The sequence below is a fragment of the Heterocephalus glaber genome, unplaced genomic scaffold (genome assembly GCF_053883595.1).
Source record: "Heterocephalus glaber isolate CG9 unplaced genomic scaffold, H.glaber_assembly_v1.0 deba00001859, whole genome shotgun sequence".
Taxonomy (NCBI): domain Eukaryota; kingdom Metazoa; phylum Chordata; class Mammalia; order Rodentia; family Bathyergidae; genus Heterocephalus; species Heterocephalus glaber.
In genome coordinates this window covers 447740-472365 of record NW_028258500.1, presented here as the reverse complement: position 1 = coordinate 472365, position 24626 = coordinate 447740, and the positions used below count along the sequence as shown (strand labels likewise).

At 37.0% G+C, this 24626-nt stretch overlaps 2 pseudogenes; both read right to left on the bottom strand.

The window, feature by feature from the left end:
• Nucleotides 1-286: 286 nt before the first annotated feature.
• Nucleotides 287-1242, bottom strand: LOC106008660 (olfactory receptor 7G2-like; annotated as a pseudogene).
• A 22441-nt stretch (nt 1243-23683) lies between these two features.
• LOC147820559 (olfactory receptor 7G2-like) lies at nt 23684-24626 on the bottom strand (annotated as a pseudogene).

The following is a 24626-nucleotide window of genomic DNA, read 5'->3' as shown; positions in this document are numbered from 1 at the left end:
AGAGGCAGAAATAGCACAGAAACATCTGGGTAGGAGAAAGCTCCTCATACCATGCTCGTCACAAACCAGAGGAGAAGGGCGTAAACAGGTATAAGAATGCACCCTTCCTTGTCATACCCTAGTAACTCTCCTACAAGCAGATCCCACCTTCTAACAGCACAGTTAGCTACTAACGAGATCAATGGATAAATCCAATGAAGAGTATGATCCCCTCACCATCCAAACATGTGAGACTTTTGTGGGACACTTTATATCTAAACTGTAACACTTACTCTAGCCACCCAAGTCAAAAGTGAATGAAACCACATGAAGGAGAAGTTGTTCCACGGATGAGTTTCCTCAAGGCTCCCTTCATGTCCCTATTTCTCAAACTGTAAATAAAGGGATTCAACATTTGAGGAACTACAGAATACATCACTGAAGCCACTGTTGTATTTTTAGGTGAGTCAGTTATCGCAATGCTAATGTACACCCCAAAAGCTGTTCCATAGAACAAGGAGACAATAGACACATGAGAGCCACATGTGGAAAAGGCTTTATGCTTTCCTCCAGGGAAGGGATCCTCAACACAGAAGACATAATGCAAAAATAAGAGAAAATGATTCCACAAAGTGGAACACCAGCAAATATGAAAGCTGAGACATAGATCAGGATGGTATCAAGGAATGTATCAGAACAGGCAAGCTTGATGATCTGTGCAAGTTCACAGAAAAAGTGTGGGATTTCTAGGACTGTGGTGAAGGACAAATGGAACACCATCAGACTGTGGAACAGTGCATCTAGCATGCTAACTAACAGAGAGAGCACAACAAGGAAGACACAGAGGTGGGGATTCATGATGACTGTGTAACTCAATGGGTGGCAAATGGCCACATAGTGGTCATAGGTCATCATTGCGAGGAGAAAATTTTCCAAGAAGGCCAAAGCTAAGACAAAACCGACCTGGGTGAGGCATCCTTTGTAAGTGATGGCCTGATTCTGTGTTTTGATGTTCATGAGCAACTTTGGAATTATAGTTGTGCTTGTACAGATGTCAGTAAAGGACAGGTTGAAGAGGAAGAAGGACATGGGTGTGTGGAGATGGGAGTCAGAGCTGATGGCCAGGATGATGAGCAGGTTCCCAAGCACTGTGACCAGGTACATGGACAGGAACAGGCTGAAGATGAGGGGTTGCAGCTCTGAGTCATCTGTCAGTCCAAGGAGAAGAAATTCCGAGACAGCTGTTTGGTTTATAGCTTCCATGCTCTCTATTGATCTGGTGGAAAAGATGCAGTGATAATAAAATGAAACCAATGATTATTTACAAGAAACAGGAGCAACACGTGGAAACATGGAGAGAGAGAAAAAAATTGGTGTCATTGTGGATTTACTTTTGACAAGTCTAGTGATGAGCAGAGTAGGTTTTCTTTTCTTTTTGGTCAGTTGTTATTTACTTAGTTATGTATTCAATTATTCATTGTTGGTATATGGTGATGATACATAATAATTAAATTCATCTTGGGGAACCGTTACATATACACATTAAAGTCTGAGCATTTTTACTTTCCTTTCCTCTGTCATTTTTCTCTCCTCTTCCCTAGATCTATTTATCAACTCCACAAATTTGACTTCTATGTTTTCATACAACCTCTCTTTCATGTGGTGCTTTAAAGTTCTTATGTTTTTGGTTTCTCATATGAAAGAAATCATGTGAATGACTTACTTCATTTAGTAGCATGTTCTCAAGGGCTATCCATTTTTCTAAAATTAGATCAGTATTATCTTTATGGCTGAGTAATACTCTGGTGTGTATATACAATACATTTTCCTTATCCATTCATCTGCTAATGGGCACACAGGTCATTTCCATAGTTTAACTATTTTGAATTGTCATGATATAAATATGGTATGTATGTATCAATGCACATGATGACATTATATCTCTCAGGAAAATTCCCAGGAGAAAAACAGCTGGGTTTTAATGCTTTTTTTTTTTTTTTTTGGTACTGGGGATCGAACTCAGGTCCTTAGCTTGCAAGGCAGGCGGTGGAACCACTGAGCTAAATCCCCACCCCTTTAATGCTTTTCTTCACATTTATGAAGAGTCACATAAATACTGAAATCTTTTCTTACATTGTCTCTTCATTCCTCTTGTCCAATACCTCCTCTAACTTCTGTTACCTTGATTGAACAGCACATTTTCATACTTTGTTGGAATAGTTGGTACTGTAACAGAAAATAAAGTATGGATGTTCTTCAGAAAAATCCCATGCCCTCAATCAAAAGGAAAACTGAGAGTGAATTTATCTAACATTTCTAGATTGCTGGTTTCCAACATTGGTATGCTGCAGAATTACTGGAAGGTCTTGTCCAATTATAAATGTTATCCATTCTACCAGCCTTTGGAATTATGGAAATACATCATGAATACAAAGTATTCTTTGGAAAAGACTGAATCCGAGTTCTGATGGTCTGTCAGCTGATTTGGATATGTTGGAAAATCTTGATAGGCTACAATAAACATTAATAAATGAGCATGAATTTCTCATTATTTTCCTCAATATTTTCAAAAGATTCTACCTCAGCATAGCTTAAACTTTTCCTTTGATTTTTATGTATAGCCACTTCTACCCATGGAGACAATTGTTACAGCTAGAGGGCAAATATCAAGGTGATTGGGAGCAGAGATTAGAGAACAGTGCAGATCAATTTCAGCTCATAGGAACCATCCTTTAGAGCCATGCAATCTGTTCTAGCACCTGATTCTATGGGAACCTGGGCAACAATAAGAATGATACACTCTCATCCTAAAAGAACTTCTTCCATTAATTAGATAAGTAGCAAAAATAAATAAATAAACACCAAATATTTAAGCAAAAGAAAGTATGAAATTGAACACGCCTCAGAAAATGATGGAAAACCAAAACAATTTATTAGTGTCTCTAAAATGTAAAACTACAAGATAACCTAAATTGGAAAATCAGGCTTCCTAGCAGAAGTGTTCCTGGATAGCAGAGTTCTTCATTTCTTGGAAAAGACAGAAGCAGCTATGACAGCAATGATCATTTGGTGGCACATTAAACTTACACACTCTGAAATTATTCCAAGCTCAAGCCCTCCTTTTGCATTGGAGAACAAGCTTCAAATGGATGAGAAGTGAGTGTGTCTTCACTTACCTAATGAGACCTGCCTAGTGGGTGTTTTAGTCAGGTGTGTGTGATAGTAGAAGTTTAAATTCTTCTTCAAGCATCACATTGCACATCTTAAATATGTACAATTCTGTTTGCACCAATATACAGCTTCTTTGCACAAAGAAATTTGGGATGAAAACACAGAGAAATATTTTTGTAATAAAAAATGAATAAAGCAAAAATAGCCAGCAGAGTGATGGTTACATGGAACTCTATTAATACACTATATATATATGAAATATATATATTAAATTGTCATATATATAAATGGAGAGAGAGGGAGGGAGCCAGGGAGAGAGAGAGAGAGTGAGAGAGAGAGAAAACTGTATACATCAGGGAAAAAATGTATACATATTTTAATACTAAATGTTTTGAGACACGAGATTAATACTAGGTACCTCTGGCCTCCACAATTACAAAAGATGCTCAAAGTGGTGGCCATTAGCTTCCAGACATTTATTAGTATGGTGAATTATAAAGTGAGTATGCATTTTATATAAATTGCTGAAGCATTATCTATCTATCTATCTATCTATCTATCTATCTATCTATCTATCTATTTCTCCCGTGAACAATAGCACATGTGTTTTTCAGGCCTCAGAAGGAAATGATAGGGTACAGCAGCTTAATTATAGAAATAAACTAGACAACATCTGTAAATTTATGACTGCAGACAATTTCTGTTCTGAAACTACTTCTGGGAATGTTACAGGAAAAATAGAAAAGGAAATATACATCGATTATATTAATATTCATTTGACCAGGAAATGTGATAATATATTATATATAACAATGAAACTTAATCAAATAAATGAGATACATGAACCACAAAAATCTACTAATATATACACTAAAAACATTAGATGAAAAAGGCTGTACCATAAGAATATTTTAATTACTTTTAAACTTGCACAAATATGCATTTTCACATTAGGGATGTTGGATGCAGAACAGAAAGTACAGAGAACAACATAAGATTGGCTCCCCTAATGTAAACAACTCACACCTTTGATTATGCTTGCTGTACTATGCTTATATATTTTTATTTATGAAGTGATAGAGGCTAATTAAGGCAAACTTGCACAAATTGATTTTTTCCTTCCACAGAGAAATTATTAACCATTGGACAGAAATATTCTCCCAATCTGTATTTTTTTTTGTTATATTTTTTCACATAACAAAATCTACAGATGTGTCACCTTTTAACTTTTTTAATAACAAGAATCCTACTGTATATATTATTTATAATTTTCATACAAAGATGATTTCATTTTTATTAATCTTGATATCTTTAGTTCTCCTTCATGAATTTTAAATAGAAGAGTGTTCTACTGTATTTTCACATTATTTCAGTTTTCCCTGACTGATGGATGTTATGGTTACTGCTTATTTATCCCTACATATACAATTCAGAGCCATGCATGGGGAGTCCCAGTGAATCCAAGATGGCAGGCCTTTTGATAAAGAAGGAAATGAATAGAATAAAATACCAAAGAGATGAATTCTGTATGGTTCGTATTTTATCAGTCCATTTAAAAAGACCTGAATTGGATATAGGGAGATGTTACATTTCTTAGTTCTGGAAAGAGTTGGCATGTGGTCATGTGTGTGGTCATGTGTTGTTGTTACTGTTAATTACACTGTCTCTGCTTCATCTGTTTAAAATATTTGGATATTGAGAAGCTGAAGAGTGAGTGTTTCTGTGACTTCAGTGCCTTCCCCAGAGTCCTCACAGCCCCCCTACAAGGATAGGACAAAATTTTCTATATAGTCATGGATTAAGAAATTGAACATCAAATAAGAGACAAAATTATTTTTATGGGATGAATTCTGTCTGTTTCAAAATTAATAGGTTGAAATCTGACACCTAATACTGCATAAAGTGACTGCATTTAGAGTTGGTTCTTTGAAAAGATAATTAATTTAAATTGTGGTCCTTAGAGTGAGCTCGGGCTCAACATGACAGAGATCCTTCTAAGAAAGAGTAAATTAGGCCACAGACACAAAGTGAAGACCATGAGAAAATGCTGAGTGAAAACAGCCATCTGCCAGTCAAAGAAAGATACCTCAGGAGGGACCAACCCAGCCTACAACATGACCTATCAATTTCTGGCCCCTATGATTGAGAGGAAATTAATTTCTGTTATTAGTTAACTCATTATATGTTATGTTATTACAGTATCTCCAGAAAACTAATCCATTGAACAAAATTCTATCACCACCAAAAGATTCACGTAAATGTTGCACTATTTCACGAGAGGCATCTTGTTTAAGAAAGGGCAGATTTCTGTTCAGTGAGTAAATGGTTGATGTCATTGTGAAGAAATAATAGCAGGTTCCCAACATAATGAGAGCTGGGTGAGTATTGTAAAACTAAAAGAGAAAACTAAAAATACGTCAACATGACAGGCTCATGGGAGACTTATTTCTCATCATCTTTTGCACATGCTGTTCTCACTGCTTCCCCTGGGTAATAGTGAAGCAAATCACCTGTGTTCATGGCCAAATATTGACTGAGGAAATCTGGTTACCTGGTCAGTTTCAGCAAGACTGATGCTCACCAACTCATTGGGATATGGACAGCAGAAGATCTGGTCTCAGGAAGGCCAGTTGCCCCACCTGTTGCTTCCTGACTGGATGAGGCTTTTGAGTGAGGTTTCTCTGGCTGACTCTTATAGTCTCTATGTCCCAAGGGGCTCAATATCCAATGCTCCTCATTAGACTAGAAATATTACTGCTATTCTGATCCCATGGGTGCATGTTTTTAAAGCCCAACCTTGGAGAGGAGAGAATCTCAGGGTGGTTGCCTTCCTGACACCTGAGTTCAGATCTACCCCATCCAGTTCTCTAAATGGCTTCTGCTCACCTCCATTTTACATACCTTGTACATATAACAGATTGAACTTTTCTAATCAAGCTCAATCTCCAATTCCAGCTTTATGTATCTATTAAATCACATTAGAAAGCTTAATTGAATCTCAGGTGTGGAAATATAGCTTACATATAGATATACATTATATAATTATAAATATAGCTTGAGATACAGACATTCCTCTTTTAATTGCCAACTTCTGTTCATGAAATTGGTTGCTAAATGAGGAACGTCTATAGTATGCACATGACAATATTCAGAACAAAGAAAAGCTCAAAGGAAACTCCAACTTAATGACTGCTTTTAGTTGCATAACTCTCACATGTAGTACTGTAATGCATAATAGAAAATACTATCATACTCTACAGTAAAATCAGCAAAAAATATAGTACTGTGCAAATAAGGTATGCTGTACAAAAGATATTGAGATTCTATAAACAAGATGTACAGAACTGATCAAAAAAGACAAGTTGCAAGTCTCAGTGACAGGCTGCAAGTCTGAAGAGTTCTTAAAACACAGGTTGGAAAATGAAGAACATCTGTATTATAAACAGACATTCAGTAAACTGCATTCACAAATGTATTGATATTTCCTTTTTGAATAGATAATGTTTAAAAATTTTTTTGGTTTTATCAAAATGTTACATGAACAAGAAGCTGGAAATGTAATTACATCAAAGAAAACATTTTCATGGCTTTCACATTTAAGCTAAACAAATTTTGTAAGACAGATTTCAAAAAGGTGTGAAGTTAAAGCAATTTAAGTTCAGAGTCAACCCACTTCCAGAAATGCAAAACAGAGTCACAGGTTACTTTCAATACAGGGAAATTTAAACTTGTTTGCTTTAGTTTCTTAAAACTCCTAAGACAACACTAGCTTGTGTTTTTATTCATGCCTCATACTCCTGTGTAATATCTCCTAAATCTAAAAGGAAACATTCAACTAAAGGTTCCTCAAAAATCATGATTTAATACCTTGTTCTGAAACTCAAATGAAGCCTATCATGATGAAAACATTCTAAGCTCCAGAATAAGGGAACTCTGCAAGCCCAGCAATGGCCAACAGCATTTGTAATAAGAAGAATAATCAAAAGTACATTGGTAGATTCACAGTAGTGATTTTTCAACCTAGGAAAAATGGCAGGAGATTGCTACTTAAAGATGAAATATTTAAGGAAGTATTTTTGAAGAATGTGTATCTAGACACAATCATATCCTATCAATATCATTTTCAAGCCCTCAATTGTTTACATTCACTGTTACCCATAGGTATCCTGATAAAATTACTTGTTTTATTATTATAACCATAGTTACCAGAATACTCATCACCTTGCTAAATTAGGTGCTGAGCAGTGGGTTGAGAAGCCAAGTTCTGTGTTTTGTTCAGCTGGCAATGCTTGGAATCATGTTGGTTTTGCCCTTTCCCTTCTCTTCTCTCCTCCATTGACCTGGCCCAACCTCCATGGGAGCCTCTCTGCTGTGGTGTAGGATCCCCTCTGCCAAGCCTGGAGCCTCTTGGTAGTTCCAAAGGAACCCCTCTCTGTGAAGAGCTAGCTCTGCCAGTAGTAGGTGGTGGTCCCTGCCCCTTTTGTGGTGGTGGAGCACATCACCTCCTTCCCTTCTTCCTCCACTTCCTTTTACTGCATAGGAGCATCAGAGTGCACAGCCTGGTGGATTACTGCCATACTTCCTCTGTCTTGTTGATGCATCCAAAGTATAACCAGTCCTCTCAGTCAATGCTTTGTGCTACCTGAGGTCCCTATGGGGACTCTTAAACTTTTCTGCCCTGTTTCTCTCTTAACCTTGGGGTCTTCATATCACCACATAAAGACACTTTTTTTCTGAACATGGGATAAGTCACTTTGTTTGAACTGTTGTAGCACAGACAGAGTGCCTTATTCATTAATTTACTGAAAGCATATATTATTTTTCCATCAGGCTGACATAAGTTCCCAACCCTGGGCAGATCAGGGGGTGCCAAGATGGTCCCATGAGATCAGTGTGAAGCACTTTGAAAACAACTAGAAAGGCATATGTATATTAATGTAACTTGAATATTAATTTTTGTACTCTACATTTGGTTCACTATAGTGAATCTATTTCCATTGATATTGCTGACTGGATTTTTAAAAGGGGAACAAGAGATGAGGAGGGAAAGGGAGAGGAAAGGAAGGGAAAAGGGATTGGAAGAAAAATAATTGAGGAAAATACGGATATGTAAGTTTCGTAGATGGAGAAAAGAAGAAGGCTGGAGAGAGAATAAGGGAAGAAATAAAAAAGAGAATTAAGATATGTTATGAAAATGTACATAACCCCAATGAAGCACATGATCATTATGTACTGCAAACATGCAAGAATAAAACTAATTAAATAAAAAGGCCATCATTGCCTAATTACAATTTTGGAACATTTTTCTAATTCTCACACTATTTTCAGTGTACATTTTTCTCTTCATATTAGGAGACTGTGAGTTTAATCTATTGTTGTACAATTGCAATTTTGTTTTGAATTCACTTACAATATCACCAATATGTTTTAGAATGCAAATATGTTTATTTCATAATTTTTATTAGATTTAAATCATCAGAAAACTTGAGGGATTTGGGTGACCTAAATTTTATCTTTCTGGAGTCTTGGTCTTTAAATATTTTTAAGGTGATAAGTTCTTTTTAAAAATAGTTTATTGGTACATTTTAGGTATAAAATATAATGACATTCATCATTGGAAATCTGCACCTCTACATAATCACTCTTGGTTCCTTTTTTTCCACATTCCCCTGCCCTGCCTTTAACTCTGCCATCTTTAACTATTTACAAAGACTTTGCTTCCATTTTTTTCATTTTCTCATATTAATTCCATTCCCTTCTTTCCTTTCTTCTATCCCTCCCACTTCCCATTCCCATTTGCCCCTTTTATTCCTATTTCACATTATCTATTATACCCTTTAGTCCTTATGTACACTTTCAGTTTCTCATATTAGAGAAATTATTCAGTATTTACACATGTGTACTATTTATTTCACTTAAGAGTATCACCTCTATGTGCATCCATTCAGCTATAAATGTCTCTAATTTCTCATTTATAATGGCTGAGTACTACTTCATTTAATAAAAAAAGAAGTTTTCTTTACCAAATCTCCAATTGATGGGCAATTGGGCTGCTTCCAAGTTTTAGGTATTAAAATTGTACCGCTATGAACATGGGTGCACATATATCATAGTGGTATGATTCTTTTAATACTTCGGGGAAGATACCCAGCAGGGGAATAGCTGGGTCAAATGGGACTTCCAGTCCTAGTTCTTTGAGGTACCTCCATAATGATTTCCACAGAGGTTGCACCAGTCTACACTCCCACAAGCAGTGGAGCAGTGTTCTTCTTTCCCCACAGCACTGCCATTATTTGTTATTGGTTGATTTCAAGATAGCTGCCTTTATTTCTGGGGTGAGGTTGAATCTCAGCTTTGTTTTCATCTGCATCTATCGAATGAACAGTGATATTGAACATTTTTTCATATGTTTCTTTGCTATTTCTACTTCTTTGGCTGAGAAATGTCTGTTCATTTCAGGTGCCCATTTTTGATTGTGCCTTCAATTTCGGGAGGTCTGATTTTTTTAAAGTTCTTTTTATATTCTATATAGTAGACTTTTGTCTCAGGAACAGCAGGTGAAAATTATTTCCCACATTGTGGTTTGTCTTTTCACACTGTTGGTCATTTCTCTTGTTGTGTAGAATCTTTTTAATAAGAAGGGATCCCACTTGTTGATTGTGCTAGTTCACAGGAAACTGACATTTCATTCATAAAATCTTTTCCTACACCAATGACTTCAAGAGTTCTACCCAACCTCTATTCCAGCCAGTTCAACTTTCTGTTTTAATATTTATATCTTTAATCACTTTCAATTTTAGTTTAGTGCATGGTGAGAGATGTAGGTCTTATTTTAATCTTTGGCAAGTTGAAACCCAATTTTTCTAGCACCATTTATTAAAGAAGGTATCTTTCCTCCAGTGAGGGTGTTTGGCTCCTTTGTCAAAGATGAGGTGGCTGAGTGCGTCTGGCATTCCTTTTGCATCTTCTAATCTGTTCCACTGGTCCTCAGGTCTGTTTCTTTGCCAGTACCCTGATCTTTTGATCACAGTAGCTTTATACCATAGTTTCAGGTTGGGGGTTGTGATACCCCCTGCCATAACTCTGTTCCTAGAATTGCTTTTGCTATTCTGGGTCTCCTCTTGTACCAAACGTATTTTTGGATTGTTTTCTCAAGATCTGTGAAGGATGTTGCTGGAATTTTGATTGTGATTGTGTTAAATCTATATAGCAGTATTGGAAGTATGTCCATTAACACTATGTTTATTCTTACTACCCATGAGCAAGGGATGTCTTTCTATTTTCTGATATCCTCTTTGATCTCTTTTTTCAGAGTGCTACAACTTTCAAAGTACAGCTCTTTGATTTCTTTTGTTAGGTTGATTCCTAGGTATTTCAGTGTTTTGGATGCTATTGTGAGAGAAATTGTTTGTGCTATTCCTCTCTCACTGAATCTGTTGTTCGTGTACAGAAATGCTATTGATTTTTATGTGTTGACCTTGTATCCAGCTACTTTACTAAATTTGGATATTAAGCCTAGAAGACTTTTGGTTCTGTTCTTAGCGTGTTCTATATAGAGGATAACGTCATCTGCAAATAATGACAATTTGAATTTTTCATTTGCTATCTTTATTCCTTTTATTTCTTTCTCTTGTCTAATTGCTCTGGCTAATGTTTCCAAGACTATATTGGAGAGGAGTAGAGATTGTGGACATCTTTGTCTTGTTCCTGATTTTAGTGTGAAGAATTTCTGTTTTTGACCACTTACTATGATATTGGCTGTTTTTTTTAATAGATGGCTTTCATCAGATTGAGGTAGAGACCATCAATTCCAATTTTTGTAGGGTTTTATCATAAATGCATGTTTTGTCAAATGTTTTTTCTGCATCTATTGAGATGATCATATGTCTTTGTTCTTGGCTCTATTGATACAGTGTATTACATTGATTCATTTGCATATGTGGAACTATCCCTGCATTCCTGGGATGAATCCCACATGGTAAGGGTGTATGATCTTCTTGATGATCTTTTGCATTCTATTTGCCAGTATCTTATTAAGGATTTTTGGGTCTATGTTCATAGTGAGTTTGACCTGTAGTTCTCTTTTTCAGTTGGGTCTTTCTCTGCTTTGGGAATCAAGGTTATGCTTGCTTCCAGGAATGAATTCAGGAGTATTGCTTCAATTTCAAATTCATTAAAGAGTTTAAACAGTAGTGGCAGTAGTTCCTCTCTAAATTCAGAGAGAATTCAGAATTCAGGGTTGAAGCCATCTGGACCCAGGCTTTTCTTCATTGGTACATTTTTTATTGCCTTCTAAATTTCATTGTTAATATTGGGTCTTTTAGAATATTTAGGTCTTCTTGATTCAACTTTGGTAATTCATATGTATCTAGGAATCTGTCCATTTCTTCTGTTTTCCTTCTTATTGGCATATGGGTTCTCAAAGTAAGTATTGATAATGCTCTGGATTTCTGCTGGGTGTATTGTAATTTTACCATTTCAATTCCTAATTGCATGGATTTGGGCCTTTTCTTTCCTTTTTCTCATAAGGTTGGCTAAGGGCTTGTCAATTTTGTTTATTCATTCAAAGAACAAACTGTTGGCCTCACTGGTTTTTGGTATCATTTTCTTAGTCTCCATTGCATTGATATCTGCTGTGAGCTTTGTAATTTCCTCCCTTGTATGAGCTTTGAGTTTGTCCTGCTCGTCTTTTTCTAGAAGCTTGTGGTTCAGCATTAGGTTGTTTGTTTAGTTGGGATCGCTCTATTTTCCTAATATGAGTGTTAACTGCTATGAATTTCCCCCATGTCTACTTTCATTTTGTTCCATAGATTCTGATATGTTGTATTGTCATTTTCATTTAATCGTAGGAACTCTCTTTTTTCTCTAGTTGATCAATCTATTTGTGACAATGGTGTATTGATGACCGCCACATCTATTGCATTAGTTCTTATTTGATTTTTTCATGTCTGTTAGTATTTGCTTCATATATTTGGGTGCACTAGTGTTTGGTGTATATATATTTATGATTGTCATCTCTTCCTCTTGGATTGTTGCCTTTACAAGAATGTGGTATCTTTGTATCTCTTAATCAATGATGATTTGAAATCCACTTGATTTGCAAAGAGGATAGCTAGTCTTACATTTTTTTTTTTTTTTTTTTTTTTTGGTACCCAGGATCAAACTTGGGTCTTTGTGCTTGGGCAGTAGGCAGTGAAACCACTGAGCTAAATCCCTGGCCTAGTCCTGCTTTTCGTCAGGTTCCTGTCACCTGGAGTATTGTTTTCCACCTTTTAACTTTCAGTCTGTTTCTTTTTGAATTAAATCTGTTTCTTGTAAGCAGCATATTGTTGGATCTTGCTTCTTGACCCATTCTGCCTATCTACTTCTTTTTTTTTTTTTTTTGGTACCAGGAATTGAACTCGGGTCCTTGCACTTGCAAGGCAGGTGGCAGAACCACTGAGGTAAATCCCTGGCCAGTCTACTTCTTTTGATTGGTGAATTGAGACTCTTGACATTGGTAGCTATAACTCATATGTATTGACTTATCATTGTCATGACTTTTTCTTTTTGTTGGATTCTCCCCATTTGCATTTAATGTCTTGTTGTGCCTAATGGATTCATTCTGCCATGCTTCCTGGGGTTGTGATGCTCCTTGTCTTTTCCTAGCATATTGTCTACAATTTTTTTGAGTGCTGGTTTGGTATTTATGAAGTTCCTAAAGTGCTCTTTGTCAGGAAATCTTATTTCTCCAACAAATTTGAAAGATAGTTTTGGAGGATACATCAATCTGTGTTGGAATCTGGTTTCCTTTAGGGATTGAAATACATCACTCCAAGCTCTTCTTACCTTGAGTGTTTGTGTTGTGAAGCCTTCTGTGATTTTGAGGGGCTTTCCTTTGTAGGTGGTTTTCTTTTCTCTAACTGGATGTGGAATTTTATTTTTCTGTTGTTCTGTTGGGTTTCTGGAATCTTACGTATTATATGCTTATGTGTTGATTTTTTTAAATCAACTCTACTTGGAGTCCTATATGCTTCACTTATCTGTATATCCAGTTATTTCCCCCTATTTCAGTTTTCTGCTATCACTTCTGTGAATAGATTTTTTATTCATCTGCACACTCTCATGTTTCTTCATTGATTATGATCAGTCTTATGTTATTCTTCTTTGCATCACCTAGCAGATTCTGGATTGATTTTCCATGGTCCCTTACTATTTTAAGGAATTTTTTCTTTTCCTGGTGATTAATTTTAGTCAAATCCATTATATCTGAAATTCTGTCCTCACATTGGCTCCTTCTGCTGTGTAAACTCTCAAGGGAATTTTTAATCTCTTGGATATCTGTTTGTGTCAGTTTTATGGATTCCATTTGTGTTCTATGTTGGGATTCCATCATGATCCTCAGCTCCTCTATTTTTTTTTATCTGTGGCCTCTCTAGATTTATTAATCATGTCTTGCACTATGGACACAATATCTGCTGATATCTGAGAAATTATTTCTGATTTCTTTTTCTCCAAATCCTCTTTCTTTGCAAGTTCAGGGAGTCCAGGTGGCTGAGTATCAGATTTTGTATTTCATTTCCCATTGGAGTTGCTTTAGATGATCTGGAAGTCTGGTTTTGAGACTTGTTTATTTGTCTTCTCATTTCAGTGGCAGGGATATTTGTGCTGTTGGCACCCACATGCCTCACCTTCTTGCACTTGGGGAAGTGGTACAGTGCCCTGGAAAGTTCACCTTTTCTGTGAAGGGGCAGCTCTCTTCCTGTGCATTTAAGGCAGTGTTAAGGTGACCTGCTCAATGTTGAGCTTTTGATATTGAGTCTCCAGGTATATAGGAAGTTCAAATAGGCTATTAGTGGCCTTATTTACACTTTCAGTTTTTCACACAAGAGAAACTATTCCATATTTACACATGTATATCCAATATATTTCACTTAACAGTATCACATCAATGGGCATCCATTTAGCTATAAATGCCTCTAATATCTCAGTCTCTATGGCTTATTAGTAATCCATTTCATTAAAAAAGAAACATTTTCTTTATCCAGCCTCCAGCTGATGGGCATTTGGGCTGTTTCCAAGTTTTAGCTATTAGAAACTATGCTCTTATGAACATGGGTGCACATAAATTGCTGTGGTATGTTTCTTTTAAATCTTTTGGGAAAATACCCATGAAGAAAATAGCTGGGTTGAATGGAACCTCTAATCCTAGTTTTTTGAGGTATCTCCATATTGATTTCCACAGTGGTTGCCCCACTCTGCATTCCTACCAACAATAGAGAAGGGTTCCTTTCTCCACACAACCCTGCCAACAGTTGTTATTGGTTGATTTCTTGAAAGCAGCCATTCCTTCCAGGGTGAGGTGGAATCTCAGTGGATCTCTTGAATTACCAGTGATGTTGAACATTTTTTTCTGTGCTTATTTATTGTTTTTACTTTGTCCAAAAATGTTTACTTATTTCAGAAGCCCATTTTTTAAATGGGTCTTTAAATTTGGGAGTCTGATTTTTTAAAGTTCTTTATATATTCTAGATAGTAGTCCTTTTTCTGAGGAACAGCTGGTCAAATTTTTTTCCCACATTGTAGGTTTTCTCTTAGCTCTGTTGGTGGTTTCTCTTGCAGTTCAGAAGCTTTTTAATGAGATGAAGGATCCATTAACTTTTTAAGTACATACATTTAGATTAAACATAGAAAGAAATGAATGGAATTAAAATTAAAATCAATTTTTCAATGTATACCCAAAGAGAGCAGTAAATGTGAAGAAAACACAGTTTTCCAGGTATGACAAAACATCTCAAAGTGAATTACCAGGAGGCAAAATTTCATATGAGCTCATGTCTGTAAGCAGAAGAGTACTTCCTCTCTCAGAGTAATGAGGACTCAAAGTCCTAAGAGATATGTGAGTGATTTGAAGATGTGAGCAGTGCCTAAACCAGAGATGGGAAACCCTTTAGCTATGACTGCCCAAGCTACAATCCAAAACCTTCTTCTTTCTTGCAAAATGCCAACACTGCAATTGAACCTGAATACTGAGTTTTTAGTTTAGAAGAAGAAACGACTTCATTAACATATTTTGCCTTAAAATAAAAGCAAATAACACATATGATATAGGTTTGACACCACTTCTCTAGACTAATGATTGTGGAAATGAAATTCTTGAAAGTTTCAGAAAAGCCAGAATTGAAGAAATGACAACTAAACTTTGCTTTGGCGGCTAGATTTCTAATTTTTACTTTAGCAATTATCTGTAGGGAACAGGAAAGTGAATGTAACCAGAACCTTGCAGTGAGCCCTGATATCCTCTGAGCCACTATAACACAAAGTGAATTAAAGTATAGACAAGAAACAAGACTATGATAAAGAGTTGAGGTTTGGGCCTGATCAGTGCTGTTCTGGGCAGTAAAGAAAGAGGTATCCAAACTCGCCACTATTTATTGTGTTCACCTGGAGTATCAGATGACTCAGAGGGCAGTAATAATCCAAAATTGGTAAGGATCTTATAATCAGAGGAGGTATCAAATGTCTGTTAGTCCTGTGGTAATCCTATGACCATGAGGATCTTATGCTGTTGAGTATTTTAGGTTGATAAGGATGGTGAGATTACCAAAATGTTCTGACAATAGTAGGTGGGATGAGTTAAGCTGATAAGAAATTTGTCTCTCCCCAGGTGAAACCTTTCTACTAGGTTCTCAAAGACCCATGAGGTCTTCAGCTGTTGCAAACATGCTTTTGAGCATCACATCATTACAAACCATTGAGGCCTCAGACATCCCTAATCACAATTTAATTTGAAATGATTTTCCCCAAAATCATGTAGAATGGCTCCAGACAATGACCAGCAAAAGATGCCAAATAAAATGTACAACTTGACAATTAGCTGGTGACTGGTGAGTGCTGGGAGCATTGCACTGTAGATCACTATGGCCTTGTCCCTTGGATGAGGCAGGGTCACATGGGAGGAGGGCAGGTGACAAGGAGGCATGGTGGAGCAAGACCTGGTCAACAAGAGATCTTGTTGTTCCTCGCTCCCCATTCATCAGAAAATCATCAAGCATAATGTCCTCCAGACCTTAGCTACTCCTTTGGCCCCAGTTACAGACAAACTGCTTACACCTCCCCTTACAATTCCCTAATCTCTACCACTATAAATAAACCACACTCCATTTTCCTTGGGTATGTTTCTCCCATCAGGAATAAACCCACATCTGGGACCACCTTATATTTATTTGTCTTTCTTTATCTCCCAACGTATTTCTCACTCTGTGGAATCTTCAGCTATGTGGGCTGTTGTAGGTAAGGACAGCAGTGAGCATGTTAGATGAGAAATCAGATGAAACCTTTGTTGGATTGGCCTTAGAAAGATGTTAGAAGGGGAAAATTGATGAGATCTCCTTTGAGGGTTTTTTTTTGGTACCAGGGATCGAACTCGGGTCCTTCTGCTTGTGAGGCAGGTGGCAGAACCACTGAGCTAAATCCCTGGCCCAAGGGTTTGTTATAGAAAAAAAATAGAAGTGACAATATACCTAACTAAATAAAGGAAATGAGAAATTTTCCAGAGGCTTTTCCTCAACTGAGCAAGAGAAAATGTATTCTATGGACAATTATCTTCAAATTTATCAGGCTCAAAAAGAAACAATTGGATGTCGTTTTTTTCCCCCCATTAAGTTTATTGGTACATTTTTGGTATAAAATACAGTTACATTCATCATTGGGATTTTGTACCAATACATGAGTCTCTTGGTTCTTATTTATTTTCCTCTTCCCTTGCCCTCCCTTCACCCCCTCCACCCTTCCCTATTTGCAAAGACCTTGTTTCCATTTTTTTTCCTCTTCTCATATTTTTCCTTTCCATTTTTCCCTTTCCTTACCCCTCCCAAATCCCTTGCTCTTTTAGACATTTACTTCCTGTTACACAATATGAGTTATACATTTTTAAAATTACAATATTAAGATCTATGAGATATTGCCATAGATTTTACAGAATTTAAAAGGATAAAGAAAGCATATTACAAAAATCTTTTTTGAAATAAATTTGACAACTTCTAAGAAGTACCTTGGAAGACAAATTAATGAAACTAACTCTGGAGGAAATATAAAATTTGAATAGCACCTATTAAAGCTTGAAAACTTACCTATATGACAACAGCAGGATCATAAACATTTTAACTAATAAATTATATCAAACAATTAAAGCAGAAAAAAGAAGGAACACTTCTCCCCTCATTTTAGGAACTCAACATTGTGCTAACCCTAAAACTGGATAAAGATAATAAAGAAAAAAGTATGAACATAGATAGAAATTTGTTTAACAAAACAAACTATTGGAAGTCAGATCTGGCAGAATGTAGAATGTGGTTTTGTTATAGGGATGGCAGTGTTGGTTCAGCATTGGAAGATCCACCCCCAAAAGTCCTCATTTAAACAGAGGAAAGGAAAAAGCCATATGATCCTGTCACTAGTTGAAGAAAAAGTATTGGACTAAGTTCTACAGCTGTTCATGATAAAAGCTATCAGGAGACTAGAAGTAGAACAGAAACTTTTCAACAGATTAAAGACATGTACTCCATACTTCCAGTGAGAACACCTTATATGAACGGAGAAGATACAATGCTTTCTCTTTAAGGTGGGGAACAAGGGCAGATACTCTTTATCTGTCCATTAAACTTTGAAACCTAGTCCCAAGCAAAATAGTCTGGCAATTAAATGACACAACTAGGATAGGATTGGCATGGCAGAAGCAAAATCTTTATATGTAAATGAAATGATCATCTACAGAGAAAATACTAAGAAATATTTAGGAGCCCCTAGAACTTGTACTTGAATTTAGCAGGATTAGAAAACACAAGGTATATATAAAAATTCAGGTCTGTGTATACTTGCTATAACTGAAGAATTGGATATTGAAATTTAAAAGTTATGTGGGAGTACAAAAGACCTAGAAAAGTTAAAAACAAAAAAAAAGTGTCGGAAGATGTTTAGTACCTAATTTTAAGACTTCTTCTAAAGCTACAGTAATCAAGGCAGTGTTGGTGTAAGGAAAGACATATAGATCATTTGAATAAAACAGAGAATCTAGAAATAGAACCACACATATATGGTCCACTGAGTTTTGAAAGATTATTTAACATTAGCATTTTATAGAATATAAACTCAATTCAAGAGCTGAGGAAGAGATAATGTTTTCAGCAAATGGCACTAGAACACCTGGTATCCATATATAAAAGATTAACCTCAACCCTTTTTTTCCACACATGAAAATAACTTGAAGCAATCTATGAACCTAAATAAGAGAGCCTAGTAGTACAAAACTTTAAGAAGAAATTATAAGGAAAATATTTATGAATTCAGGTTAGGAAAGAACTAACTAGGATACAAAAAACATGATGTATAAGAGAAAAAAAATTGATATATGAGATTCCATCAAACTTTAGAACTTTAAATAACATCATTAAAATGAAAAGTAGTCCTTAAACAGACCATATTTACAATTCATATAACCTATGACCAGAAAATATAAAGAATTCTTAGAGCTCATTAATAGACAACCCAATTAAAATGTAGACATAAGAAGATGATAAATAGCCAATATAGCACAAGGAATGGTGTGCAACTCTAGAATCAGAAAAATACTAATCAGTACAATAATAAGATTGAATTATGCACTCATTAGGGAGATGAAGTTAAAAGTTTTAAAAGCCTTGTCATGGCATTTTCTTTTTGTTGGATTCTCCTCCTTTGCGTTTAATTTGTCATGCCCAATGGATTCATTCTGCTGTGTTTTCTGGGGTTGTGATCCTCATTGCCTTTCCCTCGGGTATTGTCTAAAATTTTTTGGAGTGCCAGTTTGGTATTCATGAAGTTCCTGAGGTGCTCTTTATCATCAAAGTATCTTATTTCTCCATCAATTTTGAAAGAGAGTTTTGCAGGGTACATCAATCTGGGTTGGAGGCTGTTTTTCTTTAGGGCTTGAAATACATCACTCCAAGCTCTTGCCTTGAGGGTTTGCATTGAGAAGTCTGCTGTGATTCTGATGGGCTTTCCTTTGTATGTGATTTGTTTCTTTTCTCTCACTGCTTTTAGAATTTTGTTCTTCTGTTGGATTTCTGGAATCCTAACTATTATATGCCTATGTGTAGACTTTTTTTTGCTCAAGGCTAGCTGGAGTCCTATATGCCTCACTTATCTGTATGTCAAGTTCTTTTCCCCTCCTTGGGAAGTTTTCTGCCATCACTTCTGTGAAGAGTTTTTTTTATGTCATCTGCACTCTCTCCTTTATTGACTCCAATCAGTCTTATGTTATTCCTCTTTGCATCATCTAGCAGCTGCTGGATTGATTTCTTGTGTTCCCTTACAATTTTAAAGCAATTTTTCTTTTCCTCCTCACTAATTGCAATCTTATCTTCTATATGTGAAATTTTATCCTCACATTTGTTCATTCTGCTGTGCAGACTTTCAATGGAGTTTTTAATCTCTTGGAAATCTGTTTGTATCTGTTTTATGGATTCTATTTGTTTCCTATATTGGGATTCCATCATGTTCCTCAGATCCTCTATTTTTTTAATCTGTGTCCTCTCTAGATTTATTAATCGTGTTTTGCACCATGAGCAAAATCTTTGCTGTTAACTGAGTAATTATTTCTGATTTCATTTTTCCAAGATCCTCTTTTCTTGCAATTCAGAGAGTCCAGGTGGTTGAGTATCAGATTGTTCCATCTCATTTCCCTTTTGGGTTGTTGTAGGTGATCTGGAACTGTTTTTGAGGCTTGTTTATGTGTTTTCTCATTTCCACGGGGGGGGGGAGGTGGTTCTGGCCCCCAACTGGCTCACCTTCTCTGCCCTAGGAGCTTGGGATGGCAGCAGAGGAGCTTCCTTCTGGGTGCTGGGTCCAGCTGAGCGTCTCTCCTCTAGGAGCCTGGGATGGAGGCAGGGAGCTTCCTTCTGGGTGCTGGGACCAGCTCACCTTCTCTGCCCTAGGATCCTGGGATGGAGGTGGGGAGCTTCCTTCCAGGTGCTGGGACTGGCTGAGGTTCTCTGCCATAGGAGCCTGGGATGGAGCCAGGGGAGCTTCCTTCCCTGTGCTGGGACCAGCTGACCTTCTCTGCCCTAGGAGCCTGGGATGGTGGTGGAGGAGATTCCTTCCAGGTGCTGGAACATGCTGAACTTCTCTGCCCTAGGAGCCTGGGATGGAGGCGGGGTGCTTCCTTGTGGGTGCTGGGACTGGCTCAGCTTCTCTGCCCACAATTGGATGTCTTTATCCCTTTTAGAAAGACATCTCACATGGGCATGTCAGGGTCAATCCAAGTACACTTGTGTTTATAGTGGCACAATTAATAACTCAATCATGGAAGCAGCCTATGTGTTTGTCAACACAAGAAAGGATTAATAAGATCACACATTTGTATGCATTGGAGTACTAATCTACCATAAAGATAAACTTGAGTCATTTGCAGGAAAATTGATGCACCTTGAGAACATAATATTGAGTGAAATTAATCAGACACACAAGCTTAAATAAGTTGGTTCTTTCTATATGAAAAACCCAAAATATGAATAAAGTGCAAATTAAAAAATAATCAATAGTATGTAGGGAGATGGTTCTTTCTCAAAGGTGAAGAGGATCAAGAGATGGAGGGAGTTGGAGGGAGAGAAGGGGAAGGGGCTGAAAAAAGTTAAGATGTTTTCTGTATCTGCACCTACTCCACAAAAGGAAAGTAAACACCATGTACTACAGACAGATAGAAATAAAAACATTAAAAGGAAACAGTTTGGTGTAATAAAGTGTATAGGCACACATAAACTTATTAAGGTTCTGCAAAATAAGTGTTTTGAGACAAACATGTACAATATGGACAATCAAAAACTGGTTACAATAATCTCATTTTTCTCTACTTCTGTGTTCTTACAAGACTATGTGAAAGCAAATTGAAAACCTAACCACCTCATCATGAAAAGGATTATTCTATGCAGAAATATTTTTTGACTTAAGTAAAATCCACTTTCTTATAATGTAGGTTTATATTAAAAAAAGAAAAGTTTAAGGACATGAAAGTGTCATTTTGGGGGCCACTATTTAAGTTACAACACAAATATATATATGTGTGTGTGTGTGTGTGTGTGTGTGTGTGTAGATAGATAGATAGATAGATATAGATACAGATACAGATTTTTTTTAAGACAACATCACACCATGCAGGCCAGGCTGGCCTCAAACTCACTATGTAGCCCTGGCTGGCCTTGAAATCACAGCAATCCTCCAGCCTCAGCCTCCCAAGTGTTGGGATTATAGGTGGGCACCACCACACTAGGCTGACACAGTCATATTCTATATTCCACAGAAAAGTCAGCTGTCAATGCACCATGTCCAGATACAATGGCTGCATCTGCTGCAACCACCTGGTGACTGAGGAGAACAAATCCGGGAAAAGGCCCTTGTATGAGACTGAATAGAATGCTAATCTCAGAATCTATGCAATGTCCACTTCTGAAATCTTGAAGTGAATTACAATCCTCCCTATTGTCCTGACCACATTAGAACATTGATTCCTTTTTCTTATGGGAAGTGGAAAAATCTGCATTGAAGATGTCCCAATAATTTTGAATCACTCAGTATTCTTTATTTTGCTCTATTTTTATCAGCACATATTTGCCATACATATTGATCACATTCACCTAGGGATTTTGTACCTGTACATGATATATCTTAGTTCTTCTTTTCCTATTCCCCTTCCAAGCCTTCAACCACTTCCTCCCTCTCTATTTACAAAGATTCTCCAAGACAACAGCTAAATAGGGGGGCAGACCCTATCCAGAGGCAAGCCAAGATACCATCCCAAGGGTGCACAACCCCAAGCCAGGACCCTACCTTGACAATAGGACAGCATAAGGAACCAGGAGAACACCACTCAAAACCCCAGGGATTAGAGTAGTGGTGAGTAGCAAAAAAAAAAAAGAAAAAAAAGGCTGCTCAGTGGCTTGCTGAGACTTGAAGGCCACTGGGTGAGCAAAAAGTTGCCTCAGCAAATGCACAGCAGGCTCCATCTGAAATGACAGTACATGTAAACAATTCTCAAAACCAGACATCCAGATCACCTAAGGCAACCTCAAAGGGCAAATACATGGAACAATCTGATACTCAATGACCTACACTCCCTGAAATACTAATGAAAGAGGACCTGCAAAAAAATGAATTTAGAAATAATTTCCCAGGAAACAACAGATTGTGCCCATAGTGCAAGGCATGATTAATAAAGCTTGAGCACACACAGATAAAAAATAGAGGAGCTGAGGAACATGATTGAATCCCAACATCCGAAACAAATGGAATTCATTAAACAGATGGAAACATATTTCCAGGAGATTGAAACATCCATTGAAAGATTGTACAACAGAAGGAGCCAATGTGAGGACAGAATTTCAGATAGAGAAGACAGTATTTAAGACATTTGTATAGGAAAAGATTTTATGAACGTAACTTCAGTTTCAGGTGAACTAGCACAAATAATCAACAAGTGGGATATCTTCCTATCAAAAAGCTTCTGCACAGCAAGAGAAACCACTAACAGTGTGATAGTAGACTAAAGATCTAAATATTAAAACAGAAACACTAAGTCAGCTGGAAAAGAGGTTAGGTAGAACTCTTTGAGACATTGGTGTAGCAAGACTTCATGAATAAAACCTCATTTGCCCGTGAACTAGCAGAAACAATTAACAAGTGGCATGTCATCTTACCATAATGCTTATTCACAGCAAGAGACAACCCATAATGTGGGAAAAAAATTTTTCACCTGCTGTTCCTCAGACAAGGTCTACTATCTAGAATCTATAAAGAGCTTTAAAAATATCAGACCTCTCAAATTTAAAGACTCAATCAAAAAATGGACATCTGAAATGAACAGACATTTCTCAGACAAAGGCCTAGAAATAGTTCGAATACTCTTTCTCATCACATGTTCTTTTAAAAAAGGTAAGTTTCTTTACAGTTAGAAGGTAAAAATGTTAGATTTTTTCTGTTGCAGGGATGAAAGAACCTTAATTAGTGCATTGCAACTATCTACTAATCATCTCCAGTCACTGATAACATCTATATTTACCAATTTTATAGATGAGGACCCTGAATATGGCTGATGCTACTATTCCCATAGAAGTATAGAGTCAGCAACTAACAACTCTAAGTGCTTCACAAGCTATAAATGTTCCACCACTTTTCTCACAGTAGGACTAACACTAGGCTATAATTGACAAGGTTGGAGCTATAATCAGGTGGAAGCTATACTCTAGATATCATCACAGATTTGCTTCAGTATTTTTCTGTCCCTGAATACCATTTCCAACTTGCCTTTTTCTAAGAGTTTGGCACAGCAAAGTTTGCTAAAACTAAAACCCCATTTTCTGGTTTTACTTCTGTGATTGTATTTGGAGAATTGAAATAATTTGTTGTACAGATAGAAATAAAGCATGGTGAGATTTCAAATCAGGCATATGTGAAGCATTCTGGGTCACCAGAAATCTTCTCCTTGCGAATTACTCTAGAAACCCAAGTCCAAGGCAAATGAATATCATAGAAGGGAAGCTATCCTAGTGATGAGTCTCCTCAAGGCTTCCTTCATGTCCTTGTTCCTCAAGCTATAGAAAAAGGGGTTAAGCATTTGAGAAAACACAGAATATATCACTGAAGCCACTGCAGACTTCCTGGGTGAGTCAATCATTGCAGAGCTATTGTAAACCCCAAACCTGACCCATAAAACAAAGAGACAACATACACGTGAGAGTCACAATTAGAAAAGGCCTTATACTTTCCCCCAGATGATGACCTCCTCAAAACAGAGGACCCAATGTGAATATAAGGGTATATAATTCCAGAGAGTGGAATACCAGCACATATGCAACGTAAAATGTACGTCAAAATGTTATCAGTGACGGTCTGAGAACAGGCCAGTGTGATGACCTCAGAAATTTCACAAAAAAATGTGAGGGATCTCCAGGTCTTTGCAGAAAGAAAGACGCAGTGCCAGCAGAGTGTGCAGCAGAGAGTCTGCCATGCTAATTAACAAGGAGACCAGAACAAGCAAAACACAGTAGTGAAGGATCATGATGACTGTTTATCTTAGCAGATGGCAAATGGCTGCATATTGGTCATAGGCCATTACTGCAAGGAGAAAACTTTCTAAGAAGGCAAAAACTAGAACAAAACCAGGATGAGTGAAGCAGCATGTGTAAGTGATGCTCTGCTTCTGTGTTTCAGTGTTCACCAGCGTGTTTGGGATCATGCTTGTGCTGGAACAGATGCCATTAAAAGACAGAATGGAAAATACATGTTGCACACTTGATGGTGTGCAGATGGAACTCAGAGCTGACAAACAAGATGATGAGCAGGGTCCCCAAGATGGTGACCAAGTATGTAGATAGAAAGAGGTGGAAGATGGGGGTCTGCAGTTCTGGATCATCTGTCAGCCCCAGGATATTGAATTCTGAGACAGCAGTTTGATTCATAACTTCCAT